Here is an 18499-nt window from a genome sequence, read left to right on the forward strand (position 1 = left end):
TCCTTTCCCTAGATTCCACTAGTCTAAGGCACATCGTCTCTGAGCTGGACTACAGCAGGCCTCCACCTTCCTCCTTCCCATCTGTTTCTACTCAGGGCCCCTGTTCATCTAATTTCCATGGAGGTCTTTTTTAAAAAAATCAAGCATGGTCTTGTTACACTTTGTGCTCAAACTCCTTAAGTGGAAAAGAATTCAAGACCCTTAGTATGACCCTTGAGGTCCCCTATGACCCTGCCTCCCTCGCAGTCCCCTTTCACAGCAATCTGCTCTCGTTCATAGTGGTCCAGCCACACTGGCTGCCTTTGGTTTCCATAAATGCACAAACCTCTTTCCTTCCTCAGGCCTCTGCATGGGCCATTCCTCATTCCACGCTCCCCTGACCCCAACCCAGTTCACTCTTCACTCTAACTCTTCCTTTACACCTTAGCTTAAACATCAGTCCCTAAGAAGGCCTTCTCTGATGCCTATTCTAAGATAGATACCCACTTACACCACCACCACCAAAAACTCTGTATTTTATATATTACCATGTGTAGTAATACATTTATTTCTGTGATCAAAAGAATGTTATTCCCCAGCTAGTCTATAAGCACCATGAGGAAAGGGCCTGGGTTACCTTGCTCTTCACTGTATCTTCAGCCTGTAGAACCCAAGGCACAGTGTATGTATTTGGCAAATGTGTGCTGAATGAGCAAATGAATGAGTGGAATGGATAACATGCAAAAGCCTGCATCTACACAGTGAGGTTTCATAGTCTCTCCACCAAAATCAGAGTAGGAAAACATTATTAAATACGCCATGCAAACATCTCGTCTTTGTGAAAGTCTGGGATCTTTCACAAGGGTCTACAAGCTGGTGCCAGGCCTGGGTTCCAATTCCCACAACCCTTCTTTTTTAGGTATGAGTAAAATACAGAGAATAGGATTTTTAAGAACTTCAGGAGGTTTCACGTCTCACTATATGAAGTATCTTAGAATGTACTCATACACCAACTTGAAAAATTACATGTAAGTTATATTTAAGTGTTGAGTTGCTAAGTGATTTAGTAGGTTGACCTAATGTTACATTTTATAGATATTTAATTAAACACATTTGTTTGGGTTCTTCAGTTAACTTTCTGTATTTTTGAGCCAGTTTTCTTTCTGTGTTTTGAGCTTTCTGTATTTTATAATCTATTTGGGGTCACAAACATTTTCACTGGCTTCTAAAAAGGGTGTAGGCCACAGGCACAGGGAATTTAAAGTCCAATAGAAACAAAAAATTTTGCATATAGGCACTCCTAAAGGGGAAAAGTAGCCGGGAAAAGGTTATGAAAAGGTCAAGTGTGTGGCTGTGGTTTTGCATGTGTATGTGTGAGTTGTGAAGGCCACGTGGAAGCCAGCCTTGTTACCAACAAACTAGCCTAGGAAGCTGGCCAGTGGAGGCAAGCCATTGAGTAAGGTAATTATGGAATCATGTGTTTAAAAACACACATAGTATTTTGTTTAAACATTGAAAAGACCATTACCTCCCAGCCACCGCCCTGTATGATGGAAACAAGTGAATTCACATAGGCCCTGGCTTACAGGAGCTCACAGTTCAAGGAGAAAGACACAAAAGAAATTACAGAATGTTCAAATCTATACTCAGTAGTTTTATCGTTTGTGGGGAAAAAACCCTATATTTGATATTTGGCAATTATTTTCTCTATATTGTAAGTTTAAGCAAATAAGTAAATTATAAATGATAGATCCCTTGGGGTGGAATGTCCAGATTGGTGGTATGAAGAGCTTGATGAGTTTTCTCCCTCAAAGAAACATGATTAAGCTTGTGGAAATTGGACAGGATTAAGATGGCAGAGTAGGAGGACTGGCACTTACCTTCTCTCACGAAAAACAACAAAATTACAACCAACTGCTGAACAAGCTTCAACAAAATAGACTGGAAACTATCAAAAAAGGTATTATACTCCAAAAGACAAAGAGGCCACCTTGAGATGGTAGGAGGGGCAATTGTGTGATATAAGCAACCGCATACCCAGTGGGTGGGAAGCTCAGAGTCTGGAAAGTAACTTATATCTCAGAGGCTCACCCATGGGAGTGAGAGTTCTGAGCTCCATGTCAGGTTCCCACACCTGGGGATCTTGCTTTGGGAGGAGCAGTCCCCAGAGCCTTTGGCATTTAGGGACAGTGGGGCTTATGCCCAGGAATTCCATGGGACTGGGAGGAATGGTGACTCTACTCTTGAAAGGTACACACAGGCTCCCATGTGCAGTGGGTCCCAGGGCAAAGCAGAGACTCCATAGGAATCTGGGTCAGACCTGCCTGCAGGTCTTGGAGGATTTTCTGGGAAAACAGGGGGTGACTGTGGCTTGTTGTGGGGAGTGGACATTGGAGGCAAAGGTCTCAGGAATAATCATCTGCAGGAACTCCCCTGGAGGTGGCCATTTTGGAAAAGTCTGGCCCAACAACAACTAGGTGGGAATACAGCCCCACCCATCAGCCTGAAGACCCCTCAGGCACATAGCCACCTCTAATCAGACCAAGGGACAAAGCCCCAACCACCAGAGGGATAAGAATCAGCTCCACCTACTAGTGATCAGGCACCAGTCCTTCCCATCAAGAAGCCTGCAGGAAGCCCCTGTACCTATTTCAGCCACAAAGGGAGGCAGACCTCAGAAGCAAGAGAGGTTATAACCCTATTGCCTGCAAAAAGGAGACCATGGTAAAAGTCTACACAAAATGAAATGGCAAAGAATTATGACTCAGTTAAAGGAACAAGAAAAAACCCCAGAAAAATGGCTACGTGATCTGGAGATTACCAACCTCCATGAAAAATTCTTTAGGTCAGAGGACAAGATGGCGGAGGAGTAGGAGGACACGCTCACCCTCTCCCACAAACACAACAAAAAAAGCACATCTACAGAATAAATGACTCGCACAGAACAGCAACCAATCGCTGGCAGAGGAACCTAAACTCCAATAACGGCAAGAAATTCGTGACATTATTGGGCAGAACAGGAGAAAAGAGGAGAGTGAGAGAAGGCCAATCCGAGCGAGATGGGGACTCCCGAAAGGGAACTGCGGAGGAGAAAGGGATCCCGCACCCTGGAAAGTCACCTACCGGGCGAAAGATCAAACGAGCCGGAGGAATCTCCGGATGCAGAGAGGAGTGTAGCAGTAAGTTGGAGTGCGGAGGAGCCGATCGAGAACCCAACGGACCATCTGAACTACGGGCAGAGTCACCAAAAATTGAGACGCCTGGGTGGGGGCTGGGCACCGAGACCTCGCCTCTGAAGGTTAGTCCCCGAGAGGGGGCCGGGGGATGCCTGGGTGGGGGCTGAACACCGAGACCTCGCCTCCGAAGGTTAATCCCTGAGAAAGGGCCGGGGGGCGCCGCCTGGGTGGGGGCTGGGCACCGAGACCTAGCCTCTGAAGGTTAGTCCCGGAGAGGGGGCCGGGGGACGCCTGGGTGGGGGCTGAACACCGAGACCTCGCCTCCGAAGGTTAGTCCCCGAGAGGGGGCCGGGGGACGCCTGGGTGGGGGCTGAACACCGAGACCTCGCCTCCGAAGGTTAATCCCTGAGAAAGGGCAGGGGGATGCCTGGGAGGGGGCTGGGCACCGAGACCTCGCCGCCGAAGGTTAGTCCCCGAGAGGGGGCCGGGGGACGCCTGGGTGGGGGCTGAACACCGAGAGCTCGCCTCCGAAGGTTAGTCCCCGAGAAAGGGCCGGGGGGCGCCGCCTGGGTGGGGGCTGGGCACCGAGACCTCGGCTCCAGAGATTAGTCCCCGGGCTAGGGGGGCGGGGCAGAGCGGAAACTGCTTGTGAGGTCTAGAAACCAGTTGACGGGGCAGAGACTGCCTGGGAGACTAGAAAACAAAGCTGTCGCAGAGGAAGGGAGCAATACTCCAGGAGTGGGGAAGGGGAAAGCCACATCAGAGGGAACCTGGGAAAAGAGCCTGGTCTGCGCCCGTGCTGGGGAGGGGAGAGAAGAAGGGGTGGGTCCCCATAGAATACCCCCCACGCCACAGCAAGCTTACAGGCCCGCTAGCTAGCTGAAAACTCTGCTTCCCAGTGCATCCCCTCCCCCCACCCCCACCACGCCCTACGCTCTCACGGACCTGGGGCTGCCTGCCATCCAGGAGGGCTGGCCTCAACAATTGCCTGAAGCCTACCACCGCAGGGGCTGTCCCTGCACAGGCCTGCTTGCCCTTTGGAAGGGCTACACTTCCGCAGAGCAGCACCAAACAGCACCAGCCCCCGAGAAAAGGCCTGCAGCCTAGAAAAGCTAGAACAAGCTTAGCCAGGCTGTGAATAGATCCGCCTAATTCTCGGACGGTTTTTCTGAGTCAGGTTGCCCCGGGGAGGAGCCTCTTCGGTTTCCAACGGCCCTGCTACCCGCCCAAGCCCCCAGGGGATGCTCTAGTGGACCAGTTGCATAGGACTGCCAGCTCCAGGCAGGACCCCCTGCAGCCCAGAAAAGCTGCAACAAGCTCAGCCAGACTGTGAAGAGATCCGCCTACATTCTCAGGCTGTCCTTCTGAGTTGGGCTGCCCTAGGGAAGAGCCTCTCAGGTTCTCAGTGCCCCAGATAGCTGCTCCAGCCCCCAGGGGGTGATGCACCCCTAAAAAGCAGCTGCCCAACACCGCCAACCCCCTGCAAGAACCCCACAGCCTAAAAACACCAGAGCAAGCTCTGCATGGCCAAGTGAAATCTGCTACCATCACGGTGTGGACCTCTCACTCCTGTCTGCCCTCAGGAAGTCCTCCTTTGCTTCAAAGAAACACTGTTAGCCCCATCAACACTCCAGAAAAGCCACACTGCCTCAAAAAAGATTGACCAACAATGCCAGCCCTCAGGAAATATTCCACGGCAGTGACAAGGCAAACACTGCCCAATCACGGAGAGTACAACTCCCTCAGGAGAAAGAAAACAACAAGCAAGATGAAGAAGCTGAGAAACCACTCCCAGTCAAACCAACAGGAGAACTCACCTAAAACAGTCAACAATGAAACAGATCTCGGCAGTCTGACAGACCTGGAGTTCAAAAGAGAAATAGTGAAAATACTGAAGGAATTAAGAGAAGATATGAACAGTAATGCAGATACTCTCAGAAAGGAACTAGAAAATATAAGGAGGAGCCAAGAAAAACTAGAACATTCATTTGCAGAGATGCAAACTGAACTAGGGGCAGTAAAAACCAGAATGAATAATGCAGAAGAACGAATCAGTGATATGGAAGATAGAATAATGGAAATCACTCAATCTGGTCAACAGACAGAAAACCGAATCAAAAAACTGGAAAGCAATATAAGAGACCTATGGGATAATGTAAAGCGGGCCAATCTACGCATAATAGGAATTCCAGAAGGAGTAGAAAAAGATAAGGGAATGGAAAATATATTTGAAGAAATTATCACTGGAAACTTCCCAAATCTAAAGGATACTGGGTTCAAGATACAAGAAACACAGAGGGCCCCAAACAAACTGAACCCAAACAGACCCACACCAAGACACATCATAATAAAAATGGCAAAAGTTAGTGATAAAGAGAGGATCCTAAAGGCAGCAAGAGAAAAACAGAATGTTACCTACAAAGGAGCCCCCATAAGAATATCAGCTGATTTCTCTACAGAAACACTACAGGCCAGGAGGGAATGGCAAGAGATATTTAAAGTGCTCAAAGGAAAAAATATGCAACCTAGAATACTCTATCCAGCAAGAATATCATTTAAAATAGAAGGGGAAATAAAAATTTTCCCCAACAAACAAAAACTTAAAGAATACAGCAACACAAAACCCAGGTTAAAGGAAATATTGAAAGGGCTTCTCTAAACCAAAAAGAAAGGAAGGAAAGGGAAGAAAAAAGAAAAGAAAAAAAAAAAAAAGAAGAAGAAGAGGAAGAACTAGGACTGAGGAAACTGCAATCAGAGAGCAGTCACTCAAATAAGCCAGCATACAGATTTAATCATGAACATGCTTCAAACAAAATAAAATTAAAAAGAAAAAAATAAAAAAGAGTCATCAAAACCATAAAATGTGGGCAAGGGATGTCAGGAGGTAAATAACCCTTTTTGTTTATATGTATGTCTCTCTTCTTAATATAGTAATGAAGTGTTTGAACTTACAGGACCATCAGGCTAAAACACACATTTATGGGAAGGGGTTAGCATACTTAAAAAACAGGGCAATCACAAGCCAAAACCAAATATTGCATTTGCAAAAAATGAAAAAAAAAAAAAAAACCACTCAAGCAGATAATAACAGGAGACCATCCAACCAAAAAAAAAAAAAAAAAAAAATGGAGAACCATAGAATCAACTGGAACACGAGGTTCAAATGGCAATAAATAATCATCTATCAATTATCACCTTAAATGTCAATGGACTGAATGCTCCAATCAAAAGACACAGAGTGGCTGAGTGGATAAAAAGGCAAAAACCTTCAATATGCTGCCTACAAGAAACTCACCTTAGGACAAAAGATACATATAGATGGAAAGTGGAAGGGTGGGAAAAATATTTCACGCCAATAGACATGACAGAAAAGCAGGAGTCGCAACGCTCATATCAGACAAAATAGACTTTAAAACAAAAGGCATAAAGAAAGACAAAGAAGGACACTATTTAATGATTAAGGGATCCATCCAAGGAGAGGATGTTACTATTGTCAACATATATGCCCCAAATACAGGAGCACCCAGATACACACAACAAATATTAACAGACATAAAGGGAGATATTGATGAGAATACAATCATAGTAGGAGACCTAAATACGCCCCTCACATCAATGGACAGATCCTCTAGACAGAAAACCAATAAAGCAACAGAGATCCTAAAGGAAACAATAGAAAAGTTAGACTTAATTGATATCTTCAGGACACTACATCCAAAAAAAGCAGAATACACATTCTTCTCAAATGCTCATGGAACATTCTCAAGAATTGACCACATATTGGGACACAAAGCGAATCTCAATAAATTTAGGAGCGTAGAAATTATCTCAAGTATCTTCTCTGACCACAATGCCATGAAATTAGAAATCAACCATGGGAAAAGCAAAGAGAAAAAACCTACTCCATGGAGACTAAACAACAAGCTACTAAAAAACCAATGGGTCAATGAGGAAATCAAGAAGGAAATTAAAAACTACCTTGAAACAAATGATAATGAAGACAGAACCTCTCAAAATCTATGGGATGCTGCGAAAGCAGTGCTCAGAGGGAAATTTATAGCAATCCAGGCCTTTCTCAAAAAAGAAGAAAGATCCCAAATTGACAACTTAACCCTCCACCTAAACGAATTAGAAAAAGAAGAACAAAAAAGTCCTAAAGTCAGCAGAAGGAAGGAAATTATAAAGATCAAAGAAGAAATCAATAAAATAGAGACTCAAAAAACAATAGAGAAAATTAATAAAACCAAGAGCTGGTTCTTTGAAAAGGTGAACAAAATTGACAAACCCCTGGCCAGACTCACTAAAAAGAGGAGAGAAAGAACCCAAATAACCAAAATTATAAATGAAAAAGGAGAAATCACAACGGATACAGCAGAAATACAAAAAACCATAAGAGAATACTATGAACAACTGTATGGCAACAAGTTTGACAATCTGGAAGAAATGGACAATTTTCTAGAATCTTACAGCTTGCCAAAACTGAATCAAGCAGAAACAGACCAACTGAACAGACCGATCACTAGAAATGAAATTGAGGAGGTCATAAAATCACTCCCTACAAATAAAAGTCCAGGACCAGATGGCTTCACAGGTGAATTTTATCAAACATATAAAGAGGAATTGGTGCCCATCCTCCTTAAACTCTTTCAAAAGGTTGAAGAAGAAGGAATACTCCCAAAGACATTCTATGAGGCCACCATCACCCTCATTCCAAAACCAGACAGAGATACCACCAAAAAAGAAAACTATCGGCCAATATCATTGATGAATATAGATGCAAAAATCCTCAACAAAATCTTAGCCAACCGAATCCAACAACATATCAAAAAAATTATACACCATGACCAGGTTGGGTTCATCCCAGGTTCACAAGGATGGTTCAACATACGCAAATCAATCAGCATCATACACCACATTAACAAAAAAAAGGTCAAAAATCATATGATCATCTCAATAGACGCAGAAAAAGCATTTGACAAAGTTCAACATCCATTCATGATCAAGACCCTCGCCAAAGTGGGTATAGAGGGAACATTCCTGAATATAATCAAAGCCATTTATGATAAACCCACAGCAAATATAATCCTCAATGGGGAAAAACTGAAAGCCTTCTCACTCAAATCTGGAACAAGACAGGGATGCCCACTCTCACCACTGCTCTTCAACATCGTTTTGGAAGTCTTAGCCACAGCAATTAGACAAACAAAAGAAATAAAAGGCATCCATATAGGAAGAGAAGAGATCAAACTGTCACTGTATGCAGATGATATGATACTATACCTAGAAAACCCTAAGGACTCAACCCCAAAACTCCTTGAACTGATTAATAAATTCAGCAAAGTGGCAGGATATAAGATTAACATTCAGAAGTCAGTTGCATTTCTGTATACCAGCAATGAAACATTAGAAAAGGAATACAAAAAAATGATACCTTTTAAAATTGTACCTCACAAAATCAAATACCTCGGAATACACCTGACCAAAGAGGTAAAGGACCTATATGCCGAGAACTATAAAACTTTAATCAAAGAAATCAAAGAAGATGTAAAGAAATGGAAAGATATTCCATGTTCCTGGATTGGAAAAATCAATATTGTGAAAATGGCCATCCTACCCAAAGCAATCTACAGATTCAATGCAATCCCTATCAAATTACCCATGACATTGTTCACAGAACTAGAACAAACAATCCAAACATTTATATGGAACCACAAAAGACCCAGAATCGCCAAAGCAATCCTGAGAAACAAAAACCAAGCAGGAGGCATAACTCTCCCAGACTTCAAGAAATACTACAAAGCCACAGTCATCAAAACAGTGTGGTACTGGTATCAAAACAGACAGACAGACCAATGGAACAGAATAGAGAACCCGGAAATAAACCCTGACACCTATGGTCAATTAATCTTTGACAAGGGAGGCAGGAACATCAAATGGGAAAAGGAAAGTCTATTCAGCAAGCATTGCTGGGAAACCTGGACAGCTGCATGCAAAGCAATGAAACTAGAACACACCCTCACACCATGCACAAAAATAAACTCAAAATGGCTGAAAGACTTAAATATACGACAGGACACCATCAAACTCCTAGAAGAAAACATAGGCAAAACACTCTCTGACATCAACATCATGAATATTTTCTCAGGTCAGTCTCCCAAAGCAATAGAAATTAGAGCAAAAATAAACCCATGGGACCTCATCAAACTGAAAAGCTTTTGCACAGCAAAGGAAACCAAAAAGAAAACGAAAAGACAACTTACAGAATGGGAGAAAATAGTTTCAAATGATGCAACTGACAAGGGCTTAATCTCTAGAATATACAAGCAACTTATACAACTCAACAGCAAAAAAGCCAATCAATCAATGGAAAAATGGGCAAAAGACCTGAATAGACATTTCTCCAAGGAAGATATACAGATGGCCAACAAACACATGAAAAAATGCTCAACATCGCTGATTATAAGAGAAATGCAAATCAAAACTACCATGAGATACCACCTCACACCAGTCAGAATGGCCATCATTAATAAATCCACAAATAACAAGTGCTGGAGGGGCTGTGGAGAAAAGGGAACCCTCCTGCACTGCTGGTGGGAATGTAAACTGGTACAGCCACTATGGAGAACAGTTTGGAGATACCTTAGAAATCTATACATAGAACTTCCATATGACCCTGCAATCCCACTCTTGGGCATCTATCCGGACAAAGCTCTACTTAAAAGAGACACATGCACCCGCATGTTCATTGCAGCCCTATTCACAATAGCCAGGACATGGAAACAACCCAAATGTCCATCGACAGATGATTGGATTCGGAAGAGGTGGTATATATACACAATGGAATACTACTCAGCCATAAAAAAGGATGACATAATGCCATTTGCAGCAACATGGATGGAACTAGAGAATCTCATACTGAGTGAAATGAGCCAGAAAGACAAAGACAAATACCATATGATATCACTTATAACTGGAATCTAATATCCAGCACAAATGAACATCTCCTCAGAAAAGAAAATCATGGACTTGGAGAAGAGACTTGTGGTTGCCTGATGGGCGGGGGAGGGAGTGGGAGGGATCGGGAGCTTGGGCTTATCAGACACAACCTAGAATAGATTTATAAGGAGATCCTGCTGAATAGCATTGAGAACTATGTCTAGATACTCATGTCGCAACAGAAGAAAGGGTGGGGGAAAAAACTGTAACTGCAATGTATACATCTAAGGATGACCTGACCCCCTTGCTGTACAGTGGGAAAATAATAATAAAAAAAAAATTCTTTAGACTAATGATAATAAAGATGATTCAAGATCTTGGAAATAAACGAGGCAAAATTGAAAATTATAAGAAACATTGAACAGAGAAATAGAATATTTAAAGATTAAGCAAGTAGAGATGCAAAAATATCATATCTGAAATAAAAAATTCATTAGAAGGAAACAACAGGAGAATACAGGAGGCAGAAGAACAAAGAAGCAAGGTGGAAGACAGATTGGTGGAAATCACTGATGTGGAAGAGAAAAGGGAAAAAAGATAGAAATGTATACAGTCTAAGAGAACTCTGGGGCAATGTTAAATGCACCAACATTCGTATTATAGGGATGCCAGAAGGAGAAGAGAGGAGGGAAAGGGCCAGAGAAAATATTTGAAGAGATAACAGCCAAAAACTTCTCTAACGTGGAAAAGGAATCACTCACTCAAATCCAGGAAGTACAATGAGTACCATGTAAAATAAACCCAAGGAGGAACACCCCGAGACATCTATTAATCAAGCTGACCAAAATTAAAGACAAAAGAGAAAATGTTGAAAGCAGCTAGGGAAAAGAAACACATTACATACAAGGGAACCCCAGTAAGCTTAGCAGCTGATTTTTCAGCAGAAACTCTGCAGGCCAGAAGGGAGAGGCACGACATACTGAAAGTGATCAAAGGAAAAAACCTCCAACTGAGATTATTCTACCCACCAAGGCTCTCATTCAGATCTGAAGGAGAAATCAGAAGCTTTACAGACAAGCAAAAGCTAAGAGAGTTCAGGACCACTAAACCAGCTTTACAGCAAATACTAAAGGAACTTCTATAGGCGGAAAAGCCACAACTAGAAACAAAAGTATTACAAATGACAAGGCTCACCAATAAAGGCATACATATAATAAAAGTAGGAAATCATCTACACACAAATATGTTACCCAAACCAGAAATCATGAGAAAAGGAAGGTACAAATGCAGGATACTGGAGATGCATCTGCAATTAAAAGACCAACAACTTAATCTTGTATATATACAGACTCCTATATCAAAACTTGATGGTAAAAAACAAACAAACAAAAAAAACTTGATGGTAACTGCAAATGAAAATCTACAATAGACATACACACAAATAAAAAAAAAGCAAGCCAAAATATATAAATGCTTCCTGCAGCTCAATACCAAACAAACAGAAAAACGAACCAAAAAAACCCCCCAACCCCATCAAAAAATGGGCAGAAGATCTAAACAGATAATTCTCCAAAGAATTATCTTGGCCATACAGATGGCATGAAAAAGTGTTCAACATCACTAAATATTAGAGAAATGCAAATAAAAAATACTGTGAGATACCACCTTACCCTAGCCAGAATGGCCATCATCAAAAATTCTACAAACAGGAGTTCTGGTTGTGGCACAGCAGAAACGAATCCAGGTAGTATCCATGAGGATGCAGGTTTGATCCCCAGCCTCGCTCTGTGGGTTGGGGATCCTGTGTTGCCATGAGCTGTGGTGTAGTCTGACAGCCGTACATCAGATTCCACCACCTAGCCTGGTGGAACATCCATATGCCACTCATGCGGCCCTAAAAAGCAAAAATAAATAAATAATTTTTTAAAAGTCTGCAATAAATGCTAGAAAGGGTGTGGAGGAACGGAAACTTTCTTACACTATTGGTGGGAATGTAAATTGGTGCAACCACTATGGAAAACAATTTAGAGACACCTCAAAAAACTAAAAATAGAAATACCATATGATCCAGCAATCCACTCCCGGGCATATATCCAGAGAAAACCATGGTTAGAAATCCACCTGTACTCCAATGTTCATTGCAGCACTGTATACAATAGCCAAGACATGGAAGCAACCTAAATGTCCATTGACAGAGGAGTAGATAAAGAAGATGTGGTATATATAAAAAATGGAATATTACTTAGCCATAAAAAGGAATGAAATAATGGCATTTTCAGCAATATGGATGGACCTAGGAATTATCTTGCTAAGCAAAGTTAGTCAGACAGCGAGACACAAACACCATATGCTATCATTTATATGTGGAATCTAAAAAAAGGATACAGTGAACGTATTTGCAGAACAAAAACTGATTCACAGACTGTGAAAAACTTGGGGTTACCAAAGGAGCTAGGTTTGGGGGGGAGGGATGGGCCAGGGGTTGTGGATGGAAATTTTCTAAAATTAGGTTGTGATGATCATTGTAAAACTATCAACATAATAAAATTCACTGAATTAAAAAAATTAACTTGTCAAAATTATCTAAGAACAATTTAAGGTTTCTGGAAATTGACCTAAGACCACACATGAATTTGAGAGGTATTTATTCAAAGTCTTACTGAAGCTCAGTAAGAAGCATGGAGACTGTGGCACTTGTACCATGAGCTGCATCCATCTCCCTTAGCTCCCTGTTGTATTTGAACTGTTCTAGGCAGGGCTGGCTGCCTAGAAAGGGCCCATGCCCCCCACCTTTCTATCACTGAAGATCTATTCGGGTGGGTGGGGTAGAAAGCTGCTGTGCTCTGCCTGCCCTGTCCCCAAGCTCTGCATGTGAAAGAGCTTTACTGGCTGGGAGTGGGTGGCTGCAGCTGCCCAGTGGTGCCCACCCCCATTCCCCTAGCTCCTGTTTTACAGGGAGATTCTGGGCAGGTTTGGCAACCTAACAAGACCGGGGTCCTCTCTCTCCCAAAGCTTCTGCTCATCAACTCCTGCCTGAGGACGCTCACTTGATTTGAACAGTGTAGACTATTCATGCCCAAAGCACTATCAAAAACAATAGAAATCACAAGGATTAACTGTAAGAGGAGGCTAATAGCATAGTGATACCAGCAGAGGCAGACCAGCAGGAGGTTAACAGAATAATTGGGCCACAGACAAAGACCGCCCTGCTAAAATCACAACACTGGTGGTCCAGGAGGTTTGGAAAAGCTCAGGACTCTGACCTCTTAGGAGTAACCAGAGAGGGTACTTCCAAGCTCTCATCCCTAAAATAAAGGTGGGCCAGATATATAAACTCCCAGAACCTTGAAAGTGGTCCCCAAGCCACATACAGACTCAGTGGAAAAGGATGAAAACAGGCTTCGGAGGCTTAAACAACCTCTGACCAATCAATGGCTGACCAAGCTATGTTGACCCAGGAGCCCCCCCTGGTCAGCCAAGCTTAAAAATAAAAACAAGGGAAGATTATCTCCATAGAGACATCAGAGGCTGCACACTATGGAGGAAATACACTTGAGGATTAGCCAAGTTACTAAAAAAATAAACGTTTGAACAACAATAATAAAGGCAAAACAGCAACAAGAAGAAGGCTGAGGAGGACTGGAGTCCAGAGTTACTGCAGTGTTATCCAATTTTCAGCAAAACATGAGATATTCAAAAAAGAAACTGCTTTGGGGTGCAGATGTTGGACATAACAAAGACTTCAAAGCAGCTGTTATAATCAAAGAATGAAAGGAATCCATATTTAAAGAATTAAAAAGAAGTTATGATGACAATTTATCAAATAGAGAATATCAGTCAGGTACTGATCTGGAAGGATGAGAACGAGATGTAAAACTGATGAAATTATTTGAGTAGTAGGAACATATGGCTTTTATATTTTTATTTTTGTGTCTGTATTTTCTAATTTTCTCTAACGCATAGGTACTACTTTTAATGAGGGCTGTTAAAATATGTTTGAAAACGATTTCTGTAAGCAATAGGAATTCAGAGCAGCACTTAAGACTGGAGAATACTGTGATTGATCAGATTCTAGTGGTAGATGCAGCCACATTCTAGCTCAGACTAGTGAAAACTTAGCTGTGTTTTCTCCGACTTGAGTCTCATCGGAAACAGCAGTAGTTGGAAGTGTGATGTTAGGTGGGCCAAGGATGCCTGTTGGCAGGTTTTATGACCACAGAAAAGGCAGGAAGGTGGAGTGGTTCCCTTTCCTATTTGCTGTTTCATCATTCCACCAGCCAGATTGCTTTTGGTGCCTCAATATCTGGAAGAAAGCTGAGCAGGGAAAACATCTGACATGTCTTTATAGTTTTTACATAAATTGGAAAAGGTTAAATCATAGATATTCAGAAAGAGGATTGATAAGCTATCTTTATTTGGTCTCCTCTACTAAAAAACAAATCTCTCTTAAAAAGAAAAAGATTTGGAGTTCCCGTTGTGGCATAGTGGTTAACGAATCTGACTATGAACCATGAGGTTGCAGGTTCAATCCCTGGCCTCGTTCAGTGGGTTAAGGACCCCTAGTTGCTATGGCTGTGGCGTAGGCAGGCGGCTACAGTTCTGATTAGACCCCTAGCCTGGGAACCTCCGTATTCTGTGGGTGCGGCCCTAGAAAAATTCACAGACAAAAAAAGAAAGAAAAAGATTTAATTCTAGGAGATGAAATGCTTCACTCGTAAACATAAATGTGGAAAAGACAGTTGTGTTTTCACACTGCACGGTACCACTGGGTACAGAAACCAAATCTGTCATGTTTTAAAAATGCAGAATCTAAGAAAGAACATAAAGCTGAATCTTAAGTTGTCAAAGACTATACAGAACAAAAGGTTAGATGTAATGTCACAAGTTCATGCATATGATTTCACAATAGACACTTGTGTTACTGAATTGCCTTGTTGGTAATTGAGAGTCGAAGGAAACATTTACTCTAGAGCTAAAGTTTAACAAGAGTTCATGATTCATAGATGACATGTAATAAATACGGAAAAAATCTCAAAAATTGAAATTTTAGGACATTCCAAGGAAAGTAAGAGCTCAGAAGAGCTTTTACCAAGTGAACTTATCTGGAAGGGCGTCAGCATGAGGAAACAATTAGGTGTTTATGTGGGTGTCTGCAGGGCAACCAAGGTGACCGTGGTTATTAACCTCCTCTACTCGTTGCCTCTTTGACGTTACCTACTGGTGGTCCCATCCTCAAAAACAGTTGCCATGCTTTGGGAGGTGGTATAAACTTGAAAGCGTAAATCTTTACCGCTCATCTCCCTCTCACTGCTAGAAATAAACAACATAGCCATTTGACATAGTTCCCAAGTGCATTCGAGCCCTTGGCAATGATTCATCTCTTCTTTTGACTTTTCTCCATAGTTGTTATATTAAGCTTTGGCCTTGCCATATACCTAAGTCATTCACCCAACAAATTAGGCCATCGAAACTCATCAATGCATCCATTTATTACAGCTGCACCAACCCTTAACTTCTTTCCCCAAATCTCAAAAAATGAAGTCTTCCCTTCCTCCCGGTCAAGAGCAACCAATCCACCTGTTGTCTCAAATATATAACCTCCTATCTCTTCCTGGGCCTCAGTTATACCTTCTCTCTTTTATAATCTCTGCTTCTCCCTCTTTGCTGACTTAACACATGGAAATCGAGTATATCACAAATGGACTTCGGTTTGAATTCCAGCTCTGCTACTTTTAAAGTATGTAATCTTAATTAATCTGAGTAATATTTCATTAATCTGTACTTTAGTTTCTCCAGTTACAAAAGAGAGACAAAAATAGCCCCATTTCATAAGACTGTGATGAAAGACTAAATAAATCAATATATGTAAGGTATTGAGAATAGTGTCTAGTACACAAACAAGGGCTTAATCAATGTCACTTATTATTATCATTAATATTTTCCTCAACCTATAAATTTTCTCAGGTCTATCTCCTTAAAAACAAACAAACAAACAAACAAAAAACCCCTGGAGTTCCTGTCGTGGTGCAGCGGAAATGAATCCAACTAGGAACCATGAAGTTGTGGGTTTGATCTCTGGCCTCGATCAGTGAGCTATGGATCCAGTATTGCCATGAGCTGTGGTGTAGGTCGAAGATGCAGCTCGGATCTGGCATTGCTGTGGCTGTGGCATAGACTGGCAGCTATAGCCCTGATTCGACCCCTAGCCTGGGAACCTCCATATGCTGTAGGTGCAGCCCTAAAAAGACCAAAGACAGGAAAAGAAAAAACAAAAAAACCTATCTTGGAAATGCTATGCTCTCATATAATTACCCCATCCTTTATCTCCTTCTCTCTATTTGTTTGTATTTTTTGGCTGCTCCACTGCACATGGAGTTCCCAGGCCAGGGATCAGATCTGAGCTGTAGGTGCAAACTACACTGCAGCTGATCGAACCTGTATCCCAGTGCTCCAGAGATGCCACGGATCCTACTGAACTACAGCAGGAGCTCCTCTTCTCCTTAATTTCACTTTTTCTTAAAAGAGTTGTCTCTGCTCTTTCTCTCCCCTCCCTTACCTTCTGGTCACTCATCATTTCATAGTGACCAGACTGCCAGTCCATCACCTAATTTGTAGACTGACCAATGTCTTCTTCATTTCTCTGGCTGGTTTTGATATTTTTCTCTTTATCACTATTTTTAGTAAGTTGTTTATAATATGTCTTGGTATGGTTTTCTTCAGCTTGAGATTTGTTCCAAGTTTACAGTCTGTGGGTTAAGAGTTTTCATCAAATTTGGAAAAATTTTAGGTGTTATTTCTTCAAATATTTTTTTTTTGTCTCTGTCTCTGTTCCTTCTGTGACTCATAATTAATAATATGTTTGGCCACTTAATGTCCACAGATCACCGATGTTTCATTTTGGATAAGTCTTTATTGTTATATCTTAAAGCGTAAAAATTTCCTTTTCTTTAGTGTCTAATCTGCTGTTAATCCCATTCAGTGACTTTTTCATCTGAAATGTTATATTTTTCGTCTTTAGAAGTTTGATTTGGGTCTTTTTGTAACTTCCACTTCTCTTATTACGCTTCTGCTTCCCTCTACTTTTCCACCTACATTCAAATATATATATATAATAGCTATTCTAATATCCTTGCCTATTAATTCTGTTTTTTGTTTCTATTCCATGGATTGATTTTTCTCATGATAGGTCATATTTTTCTACTTTTTTTGCATGTCCATGAATTTTTGATTGAGTGCCAGACATTGTGATTTTTATACTGTTGTTAAACAAATTTTTTTTTTTTTGGTATTCTCTTAAATGTTGTGGTGCTTTATAAATCACAGTTAAATTACTTGGACATAGTTTTATCCTATCAAGCATGTGGAATTTCTCAGGCCAGAGATCAAAACTGTGTCACAGTAGCGACCTAAGCAATTGCCATGACAACACCAGATCCTTAACCCACTGCACCACATTGGAATTCCTCAAGACTTGGCTTTTAAACTTTTTTAACGAGGTCCAGAATAATCTTTGGTCTGTACTAATGGCCCCACTACTAAGTCAGGACCCTTCTACTCAGTGCTCTTGTGTCAACAGTTCTTTCTAACATCCTAACACAAACCGTTCTTTGCTCTGTGAGGTCCAAGTATTGTTCCATTCCCTCCTCTCTGGGAGTTCTCTCCCAGCCTCAGCAGCATCCTCATTGGATGCACTGATCAGTATTTCTTAGCAGATTTCTAGAGTTCTGTCCTTCTCTGTGAAACTCAGCCCCCCCCTTGCCCATGTATTTTAGCCCACTTGGCCTCCCTGAACCCCAAACTCTGTCTCCTAAAATCAGCAATGCCACCTGGCTCTGTTTGGATTCCCTTCCCTGTACTATCACTGGGAAACCCTCTCTAAGTAGTAAATTGGGCGGTTCTAGTCCTCAACCAGTTATTTCCTGTTGCTAAGGATCACTGTCCTGTGTTGTTGTTCAAAGTCTAAAAACCACTGTTTCATCTAATTTGATCCATTTTTCAGTTGTTTAAGGTAGGAGGGTAAATCTGGTTTCTGTTACTTCATATTCATTAGATGTGGAGCCCCAGTGACCTCTTAATTATTAAATTCAAAGAACATCTCTCTCTCCTTATCATACTTTATAATTTTATGGCATTTAGTATGATTGACTTTTTACAGTTCATTATTTCTTGAACTCTCTCCTCCTCTGATTCCTATGACGTATGGTCTCCTTGTTCTTTCCTTACTTTTCTGTTTTTCCCTCTGGTCCTCCTTTTGAAACTTGGTGTTGCCCAGGATTTTTTCATTACTTTTTTATTTTTAAAAATTATTCACTGTCTTTAGTTTGAACTACCTCCTACCTCCGAACTACAACCTCCCTACCTGCTGATGATACCCAAAGAGAGGAGTCTGCAGGCTACTGTTAGTGGAC

The 18499-nt window shown here is 41.7% G+C and overlaps 1 protein-coding gene and 1 long non-coding RNA gene across 6 annotated transcripts in view; one reads left to right on the forward strand and one right to left on the reverse strand.

The window, feature by feature from the left end:
- Nucleotides 1-18499, reverse strand: part of CCDC146 (coiled-coil domain containing 146) — a 132505-nt gene that overhangs the window by 39412 nt on the left and 74594 nt on the right. The gene's annotated exons all lie outside the window — the stretch shown is intronic.
- The window catches only part of LOC110262247 (uncharacterized), a 117563-nt gene that overhangs the window by 24677 nt on the left and 74387 nt on the right, over nucleotides 1-18499 (forward strand). For 2 of the 3 annotated variants that reach the window (XR_002347080.2, XR_014816102.1), the window contains exon 3: nucleotides 13-1726. The exons of the other annotated variant lie outside the window; for it this stretch is intronic. This is a non-coding gene — a long non-coding RNA (uncharacterized LOC110262247). Of the gene's footprint in view, nucleotides 1-12; nucleotides 1727-18499 lie in introns of those variants that run through there. 3 annotated transcript variants of the gene reach the window in all.

This window comes from Sus scrofa, chromosome 9, assembly GCF_054392235.1.
Source record: "Sus scrofa isolate SSC_HxYL_T2T_F1_AM1 chromosome 9, Sscrofa_HxYL_maternal_Yorkshire_Landrace_v2.0, whole genome shotgun sequence".
NCBI classification, from domain to species: Eukaryota; Metazoa; Chordata; class Mammalia; order Artiodactyla; family Suidae; genus Sus; species Sus scrofa.